Raw genomic sequence first — 19,783 nt, 5'->3', positions numbered from 1 at the left:
GTTCAAACAAACTGCCCCACGCTGGCATCAAAACCTCCACTTGCTGTGATTTATAGAGATTCCTGAAGGAACACATACCCTGGACCCCTTTCCTGTATGAACCCCTAACTCCAGCGACGAGATGTAGTCTCCTTTCCTTCTGAGTCTTTCAGACACTCCATCTGCTATGCCCTATCACTTACGCTATTCAGTAAACTCTGCTTTCATTACCTCCTGGCTTGCATTTGATTTCTATCCTGCACAAAGCCAAGGACCCTCTTGAGGGTCTTCCCATGGGGCCCACTCTGGGGGTCAATTGTGATTGTGCAGGCCTGGAACCACTGGAGGGAAACAAGAAGGTACCACCTCCTAATAAAAAGGTAGCAAATGTCTAAAAGATCCTTGTCCCATTTCTGCAAACATCTGGGGCTCTGGACATTTCAGCCTTCTGCTCCAGAAGACATTCTGAGCAGGCTGGAGACACCACAGATTCTCTAAGGCAGATGTTGGGCTTCTCCGTGACCTGGGACAACTTTTACTCTTCATGCCCTTATTTCATTATCTAATGATATCTTTTAAAAAATAGTGAAGCTCAAAACAAGATGATAGAGATTCCCATTGGAAGAATAAAAGGAGAGGTTTAAAAACAAGCAACGGGGGCGCCAGGGTGGCTCAGTTGGTTAAGTGTCCAACTTTTTTTTTTAAGACTCTATTTATTTGACGAGGTGGGGGGTGGGGGGGGAGCACAAGCAGGGGGAACAGCAGAGGGAGAGGGAGAAATAGGCTCCCTGCTGAGCAGCGAGCCCTATGATCCCAAGGCCCTGGGGATCATGACCTGAGCTGAAGGCAGACACTCAACCGACTGAGTCACCCAGGTGCCCCAAGCATCCGAATCTTGATCAAGACTCAGGTCTTGATCTTAACATCATGAGTTCGGGCCCCACATTGGGCTCCATGCCCAGCGCGGAACCTACTTAAAAACAAACAAACAAACAAACAAACAAACAAACAGGCAACAATAATGCCATCTGTAAACATAAAAGAAAGTAACCACAAGGAGACCAGGTAGGGAAAAATCCATCAGTGCCTCAGTGGCGGAAATGCTATAAGCATTCAGGCCCCTGGAGCAGAGATCCTCAGGTGTAGGGATGCAGCAGAATCTCTGCGAAGCTTCTGAAAGACAAAGGTGCAGGGCCCCTACTGAATCAGAGTCCCTCAAGGAACATGCAATTCCCATTCCCCACCCCACCCCCTCCACAGCAAGTCAGAGAGGCTCAGGGTATTCTGGGGGCTTCTAGTCTTGAGACACCAGCCCAGAGGTGAGTAGGAAATTAGTGGAGGGAGGGACAGTGGTCATGGGGAAAACACCAAGGGAACCTAGAGACCAGCTGGAAAGGAGGAATAATATCAACACTGAGGTAGGTGCCTTTTGTCTCCTGCTCACCCACCCCTAACACTCAGAGATCTGATTCTGGAGAAGAGATAACATCTTCCCTGTTCGGGCCAGGATGGCCAGTCCTCCAGGGACCTGCTGCTTTAGCCAATACACATCTGAGTCCCGGGCCGTGCCCTCCTCCGACCACCACGGATCCTGGCACACTTCCCTGTACTCTTAATGCCTTGGCCCCAACAGCCTCACACTGACCAACTATGACTCTTTAATTTCAGGATTCAGATTGCAGTCCTCCTCCTCCAAGAAGCCTTCCCAGAGGCATTTTTTTTTAATTTTTATTTATTTATGATAGTCACAGAAAGAGAGAGAGAGAGAGAGGCAGAGACATAGGCAGAGGGAGAAGCAGGCTCCAGGCACCAGGAGCCTGACGTGGGACTCGATCCCGGGTCTCCAGGATCGCGCCCTGGGCCAAAGGCAGGCGCCAAACCACTGAGCCACCCAGGGATCCCCCCCAGAGGCATTTTTTGACACACACCCCCACACCTCCTTGGCCTGTTAGAGTCTTGTTGCACCATCAACGTGGCAGCACAGGTCACATATCACAATGACCAGTGTACAGTGGGTGGCCCAGACACACGGTGGTCACCCGCAGGGCAAGGATTTGTTTTGGTCTCATTCAGCTCTTTGAGCCCCACACCCAGGTCAGGACCCAGCATAAAACAAGCCAGTAACACAGATATTTATGACGATCAGGACAAGGTGGGGGGGGGGGGGGCAGAAACAGCTCCACTAGGCAAATTTTTCAAAACTCTGGAGAAATCACAGCAAATATTTTTTCGGCACTTCCTATGTGCCACAGAGAAGGCTGAGATTAGGCAGACAGGGAGGCCACAGTGGCAGAGCTGGGCAAGCAAGTACCCACCCAGGCAGCCTGGCTCCAGAGTCCTTGGCCTCCACCAGTGGGCTATGGTTGATGTAGTCCATGCAAAGGGAGAAAGATTAACACCTGGAAAAAAAAAAAAAAAAAACTAGCTCCCTCTGAAGCCCTCGCTCCCTGCGGTTCAGGGGTCCCAGTGGATACAAGCTTCACTCTTTGGACAAAGCTCGGATCCAGGTTGCTGTCCATGGGAGCAGGAGCAATTTGTCCCTGCTGTGGGCCCCTCACAGTCAGGGACCAGGGACACTGCTGCAACCATGTAGGGGAGCCCAAGAATCAGCAGTCCCATCCTGTCCATGTCTCCTGGCCCAATGGCTTGGGAGCAGCAGTGGGGTGGCCTGCAACTGCCCCATCTGGCCTGTCTGGTCCCAGGAACAAGAAGAGGATGTCCCACCAGCCCAGGGGCTTTACTCAAGAGATGCTGTGAAGAAAAGCAGTATCTCTGAGTGACATCATGGTGGCTGGGAAACAAAATGTAGTCTGGGTCAACTGGGGCGACTGAGAATGAGCCATATGATAGTACATGGTGGGGTGTATCTCTAGAACCTTCATTTGATTTTCACAATGACCCAGTGAGACAGCTACTATTCCCCCTGTCTTACCAACAGAAAACTCAGACCTTGTTCTGCTGGAAGGAGAGAAAGCAAGAAGACAACCGTCAAAAACAGGAGTGTGTGTGGCCAAAGCTGAGCAGAGACGGAAGAGTCTTTGAGTAAAGCATTCAGGATACTTGCTCTTGGTTCTCTGTCTTTCTTAAAGTCCAGAGAAAGTGAAATGGGAATTAAGTTCGAGTCCAGAAGAACCTTACAGACTATAAGGAGGCATGTGAGAGTTCACTTCTCAGGAGAGAAACCCAGAAGTTCCAGCTCCATCATATACCCATCCTATAGGCAGGAGACTGGACAACTTGACCTTTACCACCATGAGTGTATCACCCAACACACTCAGAAGTCTCCTCAGGCAAGTCGTTGAGGGTCCCCGTCTGGAGGGAGGCTTTGGGACAACGCAAATCTGAGGTTAAATGCATCTTCTGCTGCATGGGTAGAGAGTTCAGATATTAAAATGAAGTTTAGGGCAGCCTGGGTGGCTCAGCAGTTTAGCACCGCCTTCAGCCCAGGGCCTGATCCCAGAGACCCAGGATCGAGCCCCGCATCGGGCTCCCTGAATGGAGCCTGCTTCTCCCTCTGCCTGTGTCTCTGCCTCTCTCTCTGTGTCTCTCATGAATAAATAAAATAAATAAAATCTTTAAAAAATAAAATGAAGTTTAGAGTTTGCTGATTTAATTGATGAGGTTTAAGTTACTGCCTTTAAGTTAGCACGAGTGCAGAACTGCTAAAAGCCTACTGGGTCGCCTGTCGGATGATGGGAATGACGGAGTTTGGCAAAGCCCAGGCAACCGAGGTGACCACAGGAGCGGCGGCTGGCAGCCGGCCCAGGCCCCCAGGCTGAGCACTGCCGCTTGGCCGCAGCCTCCGGAAGCCCCAGCCCACGTGGGCCCCCTTCGCCCCCTCACCAATGAACTTCTTTGAGGGAGGACTGCAGGACTCCAGCAGATCTATTATTGTCCCAGGCTGCTCAGACCAACACTTGTGCTTGGCCTGGAACAGAAGGATCCCCTGCTAGACCCTGATCAGCCAGGGACGCAGAACACCCTGGGCCAGAGGAGGGGGCGCCTGTGGCGGGGCTGGTACAGAAGCAAGATGCTCAGTCTAAAGAGAGGTTTCTGATTCTCAAGTGTCGTCTCAAACCAGGCAACTCACTGGTTTGAATCAAACACAGGGTTTACTAGTCACCATAGAACAGCTTGTGACAGTAACTTAGCAGAATTTACCCAAATATGGGGTTTCCTTAAGGTTAAAGAAGTCACATTATGGAAAAGGTTTAAAGCCCTCTGGAGAAACCAAGGCCCAGAAAGGTCAAAATCCTGCCCACCCACAAGGTCCTGACAAAGGGTCAGTGCTGATGCCAGTGTTCCCACCCAGCCCCCAGCCCCCCGCCCCCGGTGGCCAGCAGCTGCCTCTGAGAACACCGAGGGCCCAGGAGGGCTGAGTGGCTACAAACCACTGCACGCCCGCCTCTATCTGACACGGCCCCACGATGCACGCACGCGTTGCCACCACAAAGGGGACGGCGGGGATGCAGGCCAGGCACCAAGCCTTGGAGTCCCAGCCTGGAGGAGTGACAGTGGCTCCCTGCCCCAGGCTCTCCAAGCCACGAAAGGCCTCCTGTCAATCCCTGCGCTGCCCCCACCTCTCCCTTTGATGCTAAATTGGGGAGGGAGGATAGCAAAGAAAAATCCCCACTAGGCATCGATTTGCCCCGAGCAAAGGCAACACAAAGGCTGCACCTGTTTCCATGGAGACAGGACTGACAAAGCGAAGGAACAAAACAGAGCGAGAAACACAAACCCGTCACCACCTTCCGGGCCAGCGTGATCGATGTTGGCGGGCTGGAGCCCTGACAGGAAGGATTAACGGTAATCAGAAGATCTAGAAGCCATACCCTGAGCCCCCTCAGTTGGTAGAGAGGGAGGCGAGAAGCCCCCCCTCCCCCAGGCCTACCAACTAGCCTGGCTCCACTCTTGAGAAAGCTCCTGAACAAAAAAATCCTGGACAGAAATCCAAAGTGAGCAATTATTCACTCTACAAAAGGATTCTCTGCTTGACAAAGGGATTCCTTGAAACAGCAAAACCCCATGGCAGATTGGAGCGTCTTTTTTGTTTCATTATTTACTTCACTGAGGCTGAGGACGAGGACAAGGGAGTAGTTTCCAGTTGGAAGCTTGTAAGAAAATATGACAAAACAAATTCCCAAGGGGAAGGGATGGAGGGGCGAGGACAAGACTCTATAAAACAGCTGCTGGGAGAGGCCCACGGAAATTGAGGCAGGGCAGCTTTAAGACAGAAAGGTGAGTTGGTTGAGCATCTGGGGCCCCGGCCACCACAGAAGGGCACAGGAACCCCCGAGGGAGAGGCCGACAGGTCTGGCAAGGTGGACTCTGGTAAACAGGGCACTCCTGATGCTAGTAGCTGAGGGAAGATGTGGGGAGCATGGGGGGGCAGGCCTCATTCCCCCAGGACAACAAGAAGGCCAGAGGCTTGAATGCTCTCAGGTGAGGGCCAGAGGAAGATGCCAAGAGTAGGCTCAGCAGGTGGCAGGGGCTCGAGGCAGTACTAAGAGCCTCGGGGCTTGCTCTGGTCATTTGTCAGGGGGCATGTAGTAAGTAAGCACTCCTTCACACATGTTGCTGTCCTGGGAAGGAGACAATGCCACACGCCAGCATGGCTCTGCCCTCGGACAGCCTCTACCAGGACTTCATTCCACTCAGCTTTTCCCTGACCAGAATTCCTACAGAGAACAAAAAACAAGCATCACCACAACAATAATATTTACTGAGCATGCTGCGTGGGCCAGACACTATATAGTCATTGTTTCCTTTACCCTCTCAACCAGCCTGTGAGGGAGACACTAGCCTCATCCCTGCTCTCTGATGGGGAGACAGGCACAGAGAGGCAAGTAACTGGCCCAAGGTCATGTGACTAGTGAATGACAAAGCCAGGTCTGCCCAACTTCAAAGCCTGTGAACACTAGGCTAAGTGCCGGCCCCATCAGCCCATTTAGCAGATCTGCTGGGGCAGGGGATGGGCTTCGAAAACCAGCTCTTGGGATCCCTGGGTGGCCCAGCGGTTTAGCGCCTGCCTTTGGCCCAGGGCGCAATCCTGGAGACCCAGGATCGAGTCCCAGGTCGGGCTCCCGGTGCATGGAGCCTGCTTCTCCCTCTGCCTGTGTCTCTGCCTCTCTCTCTCTGTGTGTGACTATCATAAATAAATAAAAATTAAAAACAAAACAAACAAACAAACAAAAAAAAACGAAAACCAGCTCTTCTGACCCACCCAAGGCTTTTTTTTTTTTTTTTTTTTTGTCTTGTGATGTCTCCCCGGGGAAGGCCAGTGGCTTTCTTGGTGGGGTACATGGATTGTTCTGTGGCTGTGGACTTACTGTCCTATTCTGGGCCTCTGTTTACCTATAACAAGGAGACATCATTAGAGTGTGAGCTTCTGCCACCTCAGTGGGAAAAGAGGAGCTGGGAAGAGACATTCGACATGCATCCAAGGTGTCACCGGAGGAAGACTCAATCCCAGCTCCAGCAAAAGATTCCCAAAGGCCCCTAAGCTCTGGAGTAAGTAATAAAATGCTCACAGAGCAAACCCCCACCCCCTGCAGCATCTCCAGGGGGCACATGGTTCAGTGTCCTTCCCACCAGCACTCATCTGGGGAATGCAGGGACTTCCAGGGGGGTGCTCAGACACAGCTGGCTTTCAGGGAATCAATTTGCCAAACCTCCACTTCCACAGGGAGTCCTTTCTCAAACTGCCATGCTCGCAACCATCTGGGTCTGTAGTTCTCCTTACACAATGGCCCCTCCTAACCATTTCCCCAAAGAGAGCCCCCACTTTGCCCCCAGCCGTCCTAACTGGACCCTGGTACTCTCCCTGAGGTGTGAAAGCTCACCAGACAAAGGGGCCACTGGAGAATGCAGCATTCCTGCAGGAGGCCCCAGAAGATGGACATGGAAAGAAGGGGGCTGGCCTTATTTTGCCAAGGCCTTATCAGTCTTAGCTACCCATCTGTTTGTTTTAGGGTTAGAATCAGGAAGCAAGGAAGCTGACACAGGGACACCTGTTTAACACATTTATTCAAATCTCAAAACAGAATCTGACTTTTTCTGACACAAAATATGATTTGCCTGACGGCTCCAACAACAAGGTCCAGCTTTGCCGATTAGGAATCACAACAGACATTTTCCTAATGGCATGGGCCAAGTTTGCTGGTTCAAGGCTTTGACAAAAAATATATATATACAGATACACACACACACACACACACACATATATATATATTTTTTAAAAGATTTTTATTTATTTATTCATGAGAGACACACACAGAGAGAGAGGCAGAGACACAGGCAGAGGGAGAAGCAGGCTCCATGAAAGGAGCCCGACCCGGGACTAAATCCTGGGACTCCAGGATCATGCCCTGGGCCAAAGGCAGGCACTAAACCGCTAAGCCACCCAGGGATCCCCATATATATATATATATATTTTTAAAGATTTTATTTATTTATTTGACAGAGAACATAAGCAGGGGGAGCGGCAGGCAGAGGGAGAGGGAGAAGCAGGCTCTCTGCTGAGCAGGGAGCCTGATGTGGCACTTGATCCTGGGACTCTGGGATCGACCAGAGCCTTGAAAGGCAAACACTCAACCAACTGAGCTACCCAGGCGCCCCAACAAAAATATATCTGAAGTGAGTATATGACATACAGTAAGCCTGAAAATACACTCTACTAAAAAGTATGATAAAAGCTTTTATTTTATTTTTAAAGATTTAATTTACAGAGTGAGCACAAGTAGGGGGAGGGACAGAGGGCTGAGTGTGGAGTCCCACATGGGGCTCGATCCCACAACCCCCAAGATCACCATCTCAGCCAAAACCAAGAGTTGGACACTCAACTGACTGCCACCCAGGTGCCCCAAAGTTGTGATAAAAGTTTTTAGGAGCACCTGGGTGACTCAGTCGGTTAAGCATCTGCCTCCGGCTCAGGTAATGATCCCAAGATCCTGGGATCCAGCCCCACATGGGGCTCCCTGCTCAGCGGGGAGTCTGCTTTTCCCTCTCCCTCTGCCTGCTGCTCCCCCTGCTTGTGCTCTCTCTGTCAAATAAATAAATAAAATCTTTTTTTTTTAAGTTTCTTTTATGTGAATTTAAAAGTGTGTAAGAAGATACAGTTTTTCAAAATTCTTTTGACAGATGTTAAGAGCAAAAAAAGTTTAAAGACTGTCACTTTACTTCCCTGGAACCAGGCTCAGAGGCTCTTGCTTCCATGCCACCAACAGGAGAAGTCAGCTGGAGTGTATACAGCCAGCACCAGACCTGGGTGTAACTTTGTATCTGCTACTTCTTAGCTGTGTGGATCTGATTAAGGCACCCAGACTCCCTGAGCCGGTTTCCTCATAAGTGAACGGAAATAACAGCATATAAGGCATATTAAAAAATCCTGATGATGGGGACGCCTGGATGGCTCAGTGGTTGAGCATCTGCCTTTGGCTCAGAGCGTGATCCTGGAGTCCGGGGATCGAGTCCCACATCAGGCTCCCTGCTTGGAGCCTGCTTCTCTCTCTGCCTGTGTCTCTGTCTCTGTCTCTCTCTGTGTGTATAGGTGTCTCTAACAAATAAATAAAATCTTAAAAAAAAATTCTGATGATGATGGAACTGAATGAATAATGGAAATGTATATCAGCATATACAGCCCCAAACAGTAGCCAACCAGCAAGCATTTCCTGTTTGGCTTGAACGGCTTTATGGTATTTGTCTCCAGATCGTACTAATAACTTATACTTATTGAGTGCTCACTACGTGCCAGGCTTCATGGGCCCCAGACCATTTTGTTTTCACAACGGTCCTGTAGATAAGGTGTCCTTTTTATTCCCCATTTACAAGCACAGAAAGCTTACACCTTGCCCAGCTCCATCAGCTAGCAATTAAAGGCCCAACAAGTGTGTTTGATTCCAGAGATGGTGCTCTAAACCCTCCCTATTCAAAGTGTGGCCTGCGACTGGAAGAATCTGTACTGACTGGGACCTTATTAGACATGCAGGACCCTCAGACCTATACGAAACCTACTGAATCAGAATCTGCAATTTAGAAAAATCTATAGGAGATTGAGTCATACACACATCCAAGTTGGAGAATCATTGCTGTAAACCACCAGTCCATTTCCCTTCCTAATTTATCATCCCGGTTTTATCTTGCTGAAGGTAATATTAGAATGTTTGCTTAACTCAGTCAGTTAAGTGTCGGAGTCTAGGTTTCAGCTCAGGTCGTTGATCTCAGGGTCCTGAGATTGAGCCCCATGTTGGGCTCTATTCTCAGCAGGGAGTCTCCCTCCCTCCACCCCTCCTGCTCGTGCTCTCTCTCTCTCTCTCTCTCAAAACTGATACATAAATTTTTAATAAAATAAAATAAAACACAAGCACAGGGGCACCTGTGTGGCTGAATCAGCTAAGCATCTGACTCTTGATCTCAGCCTAAGTCTCGCTCTCACAGTTGTGAGATCAAGCTCCATGTTGTACTCCATCCTAGGCATGGAGCCTACTTAAAAAATAAATAAAATAAAAATAAATAAAACATAAGCACAGATGACTGAAATTGACTATTTTATGAGCTACATCTATGCAAGGCTATTGACAGCTTCCAGCTCCACACTCTGGAAGGCCCAAGGAGGGAGTCATCAGAGAAGCATTGGTGGGACACAAGGAATGCTGTACTTGGAGTGTGAAGACCTGGATTCGAGGCCAGGCTCTACTCCACTTTGCCGTGGGACCTCAAGGCTCTCACTTAGCATCTGTGTGCCTCTGTGTCCTCTGCTATATAATGCAAGACACCCCCTCCCCCGCCCCACCACACGTCTCGCCCCATAGTGCTGGTGTAGGAGCAGCAATGCAGTGACATGCATAAAGGCCCCTGAAACTGCAAGGTGCCATATAATGCAAGGGAGTTTTCTTGAAAAGAAAAGCGATGAAAAAAAAAAAATCCGTGAAACATCCACCCGCACTCCTCTCATCCCCTCAATGCAGCTATTCCATGACTTTATAAGGAAGATGCACACAGTAACCTGGATTTAGATTCCGTGGGAGCCTCAGGCTGATTTTCAAACCCTTATTCGAACTTAGAAGTCAGGTTTGGACATGGTTCAAAACCTGAAAGAAAGGGCTATTTCTCAATGTCTGGCCCATTTTCTTTGTGCTTCTCGCCTGGTTTCTTTACAGCCTCACAAATCCTGGGGAGCTCTGCTACAGGGTTGTGTGCGCTGGCTGGCTGCTATGCTCTTTGACTCCCCATGGCAACCAACCCTGCGCAGTGGCCTCCCCGCCATTCCCTGAGCAAATGACCTGCGGTCTGCAGTTTGGCTTGTTTCTGGCCACTGCCTCAGTTTCCCCCACTGTTATCTTAGATTTGCAGAACTGGAAAGAGCAGCATGAGTTCTGCCCTCGCTCATCAAATAGATAAAGCCAGGCTGGGGCTCTGGGGCTCAACCTTTGAAAATTCCTTAAGGCTTCTCTATCATTCGTTTGCAACTCGTCTGTCACTCATCTTGCCCCTGTCCCTTCATTCTTGGGGACGCATGAATCTGAGGACTAAAAGCCGCTGTGCTTTTCCTCAAACTAAATGATCCTAAAACCACAGGGTCTGAAAGTATCATTGAAATTGAGCCAGAAAAAAAAATCCCCTGCCAGATTTTCCAAGGAGAACGAGATCCATCTAAACAATTATGAGCTTCAGTTACAGCAATGGCAAAAGAAGCCTCTGGGCAGGCACTTCCAGCCCACTATTTCTGTGGCCTTAAGTGCCTTGCTTCACCTCTGTGAGCCTCAGTTTTTTCAAGTATGAGACAGTGAGAGAGCTACCACCTTCAGGTTTAAACGGAGATTCTAGGCAAAGATAAAGACCTTCTTCATACAGGATTCTAGATAAGGGTGATGACCCTTATGCAGAGTAGAAGCTCAGTAAGCAGCAACTATGACCATCACGATCATCATCCTTTTGGATGTAGATCTTGAAGACACGGGTCCAAGTTGTTCTTTTTTTTTTTTTTTTAAGATCTTATTTATTTATTCATGAGAGATGCAGAGAGAGAGAGAGAGGCAGAGACATAGACAGGGGAAGAAGCAGGCTCCCTACGGAGGAGCTCGATGCAGGACTCGATCCCAGGACCCCGGGATCATGACCTGAGCCAAAGGCAGATATTCAAGCCACATAGGTGCCCCAACACGGGTCCAAAATAATTCTCCACTCCAGCTGCACATTATCACCTAGGGAATTTTTTCCTTTTTAAATAACAGTGCCCAAATCTTACCTACAGTGATTCTGATTCAGTGGTCTGGGGTAGGACCTAGGGACGCAGTACATTTTTTTTACAGCTGATTCTAATTGTACCTGATTGTGAACTGATCTAAATCAGTGGCCCCTGGACATTTAATATGCACATAAATCTCCTAGGGATCTTGCTAAACTCCAGCTCCTGACTCAACAGGTTTGGTTTGAGGCCTGAGGGTCTGCATTTCCAACTAGCTCCCAGGTGATGCCGATGCCACTAATCCATGGCCTCCAGAGGAATGGCATCCAAAACTCCAAAACTTAAGGCCTTGGGAAGATGGCTGGAAAGTTTCTAAGATTCTTCTCTGGACAGTCTCAAGGGCCAGCTCTGTCTAGCCAGGCTAGAATTCACTGCCTCCTGGAAGCAGTCAACTCTGTGACCTCACACTGGGGCACCAGGACCCAGAACCAAAGCCTGTCCCCAGATGACTCTCTCTTTGGCTTCCTGTTGGCTTTTTTAGGTTCTAGCAAGAGCCTGCAGACAAGTGTGGCCACAAAGACATACTTGCAAATTAATCATGATGCCACACCCTGCATTCTCACAGAGTTGCCTTCTCTAGACCAGCCAAGGGAAAAGCCAAAAAGAAAGGGCCCTAGTTACTTTCACTTGGATAAGCAAGGCGTAGGAGAAAAGGGCCTGACTTGGCAGGATGTCCCAGCCAGGAGCTGAAAACAATGTCAACTCTGGTCTGCCATACTTCTCTGATCGGCCAAACAGGAACACTTCCTGCCTAGAGCTGGCCAGGTAATCGCACAGTTGAAAAGACTCCGGTAAAATCTGAGCACGTAGGGGGTGAGCAAGTCCTTCTCTGGCTTTGAGGTAGGTGCATTCTGTTGCTCTAAACAATATCCACAAAATACTGACTGGGCACCCACTGTGTCACAGGGAATTTTACAGAAACAATCCCATGTTATCCTTGTATCAATTTTGCAAGTCAGGCATCACTGTCTTCGTTGGATGGATAAAGAAATAGGCTCTGTGGGTCAGCGACTATGGGACATACAGAGGACAGAGCCAGGATTGGAACCCAAGTCTGGCCAATCCTCCCTGCTTCCTTACGCTGCTGCCCCAAGCTCTCAAATCACTCAACGCCTCCATTTACCCCTTCACTGGGGCAGGAAGAAAGGGAAAAGGATATGAATCAAGAGAAGTGAAAGGGCTTTGGATAAATAAATAAATAAATAAATAAATAAATAAATAAGGCAGGCTTTGGGTCTTAAGCACAAAGGATAATGTTTATTATATCTGTTCTTAATCATTATCACCATCAGACATGTAATTAAGAGGCACTGGGAGAAAAAGCTGGTGTCTACCCTGCCATTTGGAGTGGCTGAACAAGGCAGTGGCCCTAGACAGTGTCCAGCAACCCAGGCCACCGCAGTCCCCAGTCCCTCAGCGGAAGGGTAAACTACATCTGAGGACTCCGGAGTGAATACCCAGGAGGCCTGGAGGGAAGGCTCTGCTGTGGGACAAGGCAAGAGTCCAGAACAGCTCAAGGAAGAAGACCAGACTGGGTCACAGCAGCATGTTCCTGGCACCTGGGCTACCCTGCTAGGCCCAAGACTGGAAATGAGACTCCACCAATTCCCTGATGGGCTGTGAGACCCAACCTGAACCTGTGTCCCATCACCTTACCCCTGCATCAGCCGCAGAAGCTTCCTGAAGCAGCCAAAGGCCACTGGAACAAATGCCCCACTCTAAGGACTATGAAGCCAAGCACGGAAGAAGCCGTGCTAGGAACCTCTGTCTGCTCTGGACCTACACCATAGCCAGGCCCCTCCTCTCAGTGCCTTGGCAAGAAGAGGCCTTGGCAGAGGCCCCAGCTCTGGATTAATATTACACCAGTACAACCCAAACAAATGGCTCCTGACTGCATGTTCCATAAAGTTCTGAGGCTTAAAATGAAGACGAGTTGGGGAGGGGATGGTCAAAAACAGGGGAATGTGCAATGAGATGGTATGGCCATGAGATGAAATATTATACAGCCGTTGGAAATAATGCTTTAAAATTATGGCATTTCAGGACACCTGGGTGGCTCAGCGGTTGAGCATCTGCCTTTGATCCTGGGATCCCGGGATCAAGTCCCACATCGGGCTCCCCGCATGGAGCCTGCTTCTCCCTCTGCCTATGTCTCTGCCTTTCTGTGTCTCTCATGAATAAATAAATTAATTAAAAAAAAAAAGGAAATGAAGCATTTTCCAGTTTTTCTTTGGTGAACACGTAAACTGTGCAGGAATAAGATTACAATCCGTGTGAGAGTCAGGATGAAGCCCTGCCGGGGTGACATAAACCACAGGCAGCCCCCAGCAGTGAGATGGAACAGGCACAGCTGCCTCCAGAGGCCCCCGCAGGGCTGCTGTGTTGATCCCGGACAAGCAAGCCAGTGGGGGACCCTTCCCAAGGGCCTGAAATTCTCCAGGGAACAGAACAAAAAGTCCATCAGCCCTGAATGTGCTCTACAGGATTGTGTTGAAACACCGCCTAGTCAGGTGCTCTGCTCCAGGCAGAAAAGCAGAAGACAGCTGCACTGCGGGGGCTCCCAGGTCCTTTGGAGACCCCCAGCAGACAAGGATTCCTGCCTGCACCATTCCCCACCCCAGCGCAAGGATATAAAAGAGACAAGCTTCACCATATGGGGCTCGGGAACCTCGTGGGAATGTCGGTGGGAGTGAGAATGGCAGGTCCCTAAAGCGTGTGCAAATGCGAAGAAGGAAGGGGGTTTAAAGCAGAAAAAGCTGCACCAGCTGTCTCTTAAAGAACACTAATTACAGGGGCTGCACCGCCTGAACCAGGCCTGGTTCTGCAAGCAGAGATTCTCCCAGGGGCCCAGCAGTCAACCCACCGCCTGTGCTTTGCTGCCTGGTGGCTGGCCCGGTGGGGGCAAACAGGGTACCTGTCTGGGGCCGTAGACCTGTTGCCTCTCCTCGCTGGGCAAGGCCAGCCGGGGTCCAGAAAGCAGGTTCTGCAGGTCCCACTTACTGGGAAGTTCACATCACAGGGTCAGGAGGCCTGTGCCGAGTGCCAGGGCCGGGTGACACTGGAATGTGGACAGGGCTGGAGAATTTCCTTCTCTGGAGATTTTAAAGACCTAAGCATCTGGAATAGCTCAGCACTAAAAAGAAAAAAAGAAAAAAAAAAAAAACCTTGAAGCTGGGGAAGGGGCAGAGTCCAGTGGAGAGATTAGAAAGGCAAGTTCTCAGGCTTCCTCACTTGCAGCTCATGGCAAGGAGCATGGGTTCACCATCACCAATGGTGCCCCTCGGGAGGTTCTCCTGTGGCTGGCACTTGTGCTGAGACATGCGGGAGGCCTGAAAGAGGGCCACTCTCAGGAAGCCAAGGAGGCAGGGGCGCCTGGGGGGTCAGCCCTGATCTCTCACTGCTCTGCAGCTTCCTAGCCCCTGCACTCCCCTGAAGGAGGCATCAGTGGTACCCATCCCAGCCACTGTAAGCAGCCGTTCCCAGGTCAGTGAGAAATGTATGGGACAGCACTTCCTTTTTTTCCTTTAAGATTTTATTTATTTATTTTTGAGGGAGAGAGAGCGAGAGAATGACGGAGTAAGCATGTTAGCAGCGGGGGGGGGGGGGGGGAGAGGCAGAGGGAAAGAGGGACAAGCAGACTCCCCGCTGAGCAGGGAGCCCAGCCCGATGCAGGGCTCTATCCTAGGACGCCAGGATCATGACCTGAGCTGAAGGCAGATGCCGACTGAGCCCCCCAGGTGCCCCTGGGACGGCACTTCTGAAAACTATCAAATTCTAAACAAATGGAAGTTGTCATTATGATTACTGGGGTGGCATTATAAAGAGGGGCATTTTACTCCTCTTTCATGTCAACATGCCAGCCAGAAGCAAACACAGACGAGCACATTAACGTGTTTTTTCTTTTTTCTTTTTTTTTCTTTTTTTTCCCAAATCATTCCCCCACGTGCTCTGAACTCAGACTGGATGGGTCCCCGTCTGCAGCGCGGGAGGCGGGCTCCCGAACTGAACCCGAACCCGAGGGGAGAGGAACGGCCAGGAGGGAGGAAACAAAACCAAGGGAGCCAGGGAAGAAGTAAGATGGTTAGGGCTGCGATTGCACCCTCCTGGGAATGCGCCCGCATCCCTGGGAAAGAGGCCCAGATGAAAGGAGGCGCAGCTGGGGGAAAACAGGCCGTGAGAACAGAAGGGCAATTGTTCGGGGCCAGGCCAGGCGCTGCTCCCAGAGCAGCCGGCCGGCACTGCCGCTTTGTGCGCTAATGTAATTAAGGGCCCGGTGGGGGCCAATGTTTGGAGTCCTTTAACTCCTCGCCATTCTCCCAGAACAGCTGAGCCAGGGCAGGGGGCTGTCACGGGGGCGGCCCTGGCTTTCTGGGCAACTCAGCTAAAAGGGGGCAGCAAGGGGTACAGGGGTACGGAGGGCCAGGACCGCGGGAGGCACAGCCCTCATTCTGGCCCAAGAGGCACTTCCTCCTCCTCCTCCTTCTCCTCCCCAGCACTGTCCCCAGGAGTTCCCCCAAGCCCTGCCACTGCCCTGACCCCAGTTAACACTCCCACTAATTGCTGGGGCCGCAGAGAGCCTGGGGAGCAAAAGAGCCAGAGTTAATTAAGGGGAGAAAAAAAAGTCTGCTCCTCCATTCTTCATTTCAACTCCTCCCCACCCTCTGGGTTGGGCATCTAGTTTCAGGGAAGCTCCCAATGCAGGGATCTCTGCGCCGCCCCAAACCACAGCACAGGGCAACTACAGAACAGGAGCAGCTAGGTCTAGCGGGGTTGGCTTCTAGGAGCCTGGCTCCCAAGCTCTCCAGCCCTTAAGACTTCCCAGAGGTAGGTCAAGGGGTCTGCTCCCCACGCACCCAAAGGAAAGCCTCACGTTCTCAGTCCAAATACTGGATGCTCTGAAACAGGAGCCATATGGGTTCTTGCTTCCTCCAGAAGGCAATGGGACATTCTGTAGGCTAAACAATCATGTAACAGGAGCATCTGACAAATGTCACCTAGTCTAATCTCACAACTACCCAATTGAAGTAGGTATTATTCTTATGCTCACTTGGAAGATGGGAAAGCTGAGGTTTGGGGAGATAAGTAACTCACCCAAGGTCAACAAGATAGCAAGTAGCAAAAGAATGATTCAGACCCCAGAATTCAGGACTCCAAAGCCCCTGCATTTGTCCCTTGTCTCATGCTGTAGGTCACCTAGATATTCTATTAGACAGGAAACAAGCCTTGTGGAGCTTACAGCCTCCTCTGAGGTTCTCAGCCAAGGGTCTTTGAGGGTTTGGTGAAGTCCATGGACTACTTCCCAGGCTCCCACACACACCACAAAATCAAACCCAGAATTTACGGCATTGCTGTGTGCATTCACTTTTCAAGATGGAAGGGACTGAGTTCTCTATAGATTATGGAAAGGGTCCGAACTCAAGAAGATGGTAAGAACTGTGGGCCAGTGAGGTGATGCCTTGCTAACTTGATGCCAGAACACAGATCTTTTGACTTGACCCCTCTATTTCTTTACTTCACCTCCCTGCTCTGAGGAAATGGTCAAGAGGGCAGCCTGAATTTCTCCAGAAAGGGAGGATGTAGAACTTGGCACTGAAGAGTCACCCTGCCCGCTCAGGAGAGGGTATCCTGGAGAGAACTGTGGTGGGGGGGGGGGGGGCAGGGAAAGAGTTAACAGCAGAGCCCTGTGGGATGACAGGGATTTCCTACAGTGTTTATTACTTCTTTCCATTACTCGAAAACAAGTTCCAACATTGTCCCAATTCTGATTCTGGATTTTGCTTGGATCCACACACAGGCAAATTCATGATCAGCAGCCCTAAACCTAGGGGAAAAAAGTTTTTGTTCCAAAGGAATTTGCTAGTTTTAAAGACCACTGTCTATCTAAGAACAAGGGCATGCTTTTACAAGGGCTATTGTCTTCACTGTCAGATGCTCCAAGACATTAAACAATGACAATGGTGCCATTTGATTAGCCAGCATCATCAAGTGTGCCTTCTGTGCAGTGGGCTCTGTGCCTTACCCCTGCTTATCTCATTTAGTCCCCACCCCCATCCTATGAGGTAGGGGCATTATCATCTCTGATTTACAGATGACAAAATTATGGCTCAGAGAGGTTAAACAGCCGTCTAAGAACAGCAAAGAAGTGACAGAGCTAGGGTTCAAATCCGGATCTATCTGACCTTAAACATGGAGTTCTAGAAGGGCCATTAAAAGCAAGTTCACAGGGGCACCTGGGTGGCTCAGGGGTGAGTGTCTGCCTTTGGCTCCGGTTGTGATCCCAGGGTCCTGGGATCGAGTCCTACATCAGGCTCCCTATAGGGAGCCTGCTTCTCCCTCTGTCTACGTCTCTGCCTCTCTTTGCAAATCAATCAATCTTTTAAAGATTAAAAAAAAATTAAAAAGACATTTCTAGCAATTTGACATTTCAACAGCATCCAGGCATGTGGTGGTGAACTTGCCTCTTTGAACAGGGAATGCATACAGACCGGTTCAGATACTGTTAGACGTGTGCAGACTCATGGGACCACATCCCCATCCCTGAATGAATGAAAACCACAACCCATCCTTCCCCTTAGCTAGTTGAAGAAGTCTTTTAAAGCACTCTGCAAAGACAGGGGCATGTGTGATACTCCAGCCATCCCCTTGATTGTCCCCTCAGCAAGCAGTCTTCCAGCACGGTGCTTCTCAAACCCCAATGTACACACGGATCCCCAGGGATCTTGGTAAAATGCAGACTGACTCAAGCATTCTGAGGGAGGGCCTGAGACTCCACTTCTAACCAGGCGACATAAGGGCTGCCGGTCTGAAGTTTGGACTTCAAGGCCTTGGCAAGGTTCTAACCACAGGAGCACACCAGGGCAGGTGAGGCTGGAGCTGGTAACTTCACCTTCCAAAGCCAGCTAGACTCCAGCAAAGGGTCTAAGAAGAGGCTCACCCCCCCTGGGCCTGGATGTGAAGAAGGCAAAAGGCCTTGGTGGGACTAGGCTTGGCTCAGAGGCAGTTCTCGCAATACATCTTTTTCCACTCCAGCCTGAGCCTGGAACATTCGGGGCCCTTTGCTCCTGAGTTGCAGAAATAGAAAGCCTTTTTCTATCACAAGGGCTTGACTGAAGGTGGAGAAGAGCAGCTCAGAAGCATGTGCAAACATTCAGAGGAATGCTACCTCCCAGCGTACCTGAGAGATGAGGTATTCTGGGGGAACTATGCTCACTTGCTCCACTCATGCCAGGCTGCCAGCCAGTGGATGTCCAGCAGTGAGGCCTGGGAGACTTATTATGCTCACGTGTTCGGACTGCATTTTGTACTCCTTATAAAAGAATAGTCAACTCTACTGGGAAAACTAAGAAATCTAATTAAGAGCTAGAAGCCTCAGAGGAAGGAGTGTAAAGTGCATCACCCCAGGAGGGCAAAAATGGCCCCTCAGTGGCCGCTCCGGCAGCCAGAAAGGACCACGAGCAGCTCCCCTCCAAATAGGAAGGGTCTCTGCTTCCCTCGGATAGCCCTCAGGTTAAGTGTCCTACTCCCTGGAAATTCTTACTATACAGATCTTCCTTCTTATTGTCAATCTCAGTCTCTCCTAATTCCAGTTAGGGCACAAGGACTGGAGGACTACATGCTTATAAGTGGAGCAGTTCACAGAGGCAGCCCGGATCTTCCATTCCTCCAAAAATTTACTCATTTATTCAAAAATATTACAGACCAGGGACACTTGCAAGGCTCAGGCAGTTAAGCGTATCTTGGTTTCAGCTGAGGTCATAATCTCAGGGTCAAGGGATCAAGCCCCACATCAGACTGCGGGCTCAGTAGGGAGTCCGCTTGAAGATTCTCTGCCCGTGCCCCTCCCCACCTCAAATAAATACATCTTTTTTAAAAACAAACATATGGACCAATCGCCACGGTAAGACCATCAGGAAGTGGGCATAGAGCATGGACTCAGCAAACTAGGGCCTTCCCTCACCTTCTCTAAGGAGCAGGAATACATGAAATGGGCCATTAACTAAGGCAAAGGGCATGGCCTGTTCCTGACACCACAGAGGAAGCGCACAGCTTTCCCATATGCAGGAGCTTAGGGAAAGGCAGCCCCAGAGTGGGACTGGGCATTTGAAGCCAAGGGTACCTGAGAGGAGCTCCTTCTGTCACAGATCGGAGAGAAGCCTGAGGGTACTGACACTCATAGCCAACACAGTCAGAAGGGCCTGATGTCCCAACCAGTAGTCCCTTCACAAGATGCAAGCCCGACTCCATGGGGCATCAGGCTGAAAACATCCTCTACATCTCAGATGACTACCATGAAACCACAAGCCTCTTTCTCCCTCTGCAGAAACCAAATCACAGGGGCAGCCCTGATGGCCCGGGGTATAATCCTGGGGACCTGGGATCGAGTCCCACGTCAGGCTCCCTGCATGGAGCCTGCTTCTCCCTCTGCCTGTGTGTCTGCCTCTCTCTCTGTGTGTGTTTCTCATGAATTAATAAACAAAATCTTAAAAAAAAAAAAAAGAAACCAAATCACATTCTCCTTCCTCCAAACCCTGCTGTGTGCTATTTCCCTACGTGATGCTC

The 19,783-nt window shown here is 50.1% G+C and overlaps 1 long non-coding RNA gene across 2 annotated transcripts in view; it reads right to left on the bottom strand.

Moving 5' to 3' along the window:
* The window catches only part of LOC144286291 (uncharacterized), a 61,408-nt gene that overhangs the window by 24,233 nt on the left and 17,392 nt on the right, over nt 1-19,783 (bottom strand). Inside the window, exon 2 of one of the 2 annotated variants that reach the window (XR_013354342.1) lies at nt 2,295-2,378. The exons of the other annotated variant lie outside the window; for it this stretch is intronic. This is a non-coding gene — a long non-coding RNA (uncharacterized LOC144286291). The remainder of the gene's footprint in view (nt 1-2,294; nt 2,379-19,783) is intronic. 2 annotated transcript variants of the gene reach the window in all.

The sequence above is a fragment of the Canis aureus genome, chromosome 16 (genome assembly GCF_053574225.1).
Source record: "Canis aureus isolate CA01 chromosome 16, VMU_Caureus_v.1.0, whole genome shotgun sequence".
NCBI classification, from domain to species: domain Eukaryota; kingdom Metazoa; phylum Chordata; class Mammalia; order Carnivora; family Canidae; genus Canis; species Canis aureus.
Note: the sequence above shows the minus strand (reverse complement) of the source record. Positions and strands in the feature narration are given on the sequence as shown.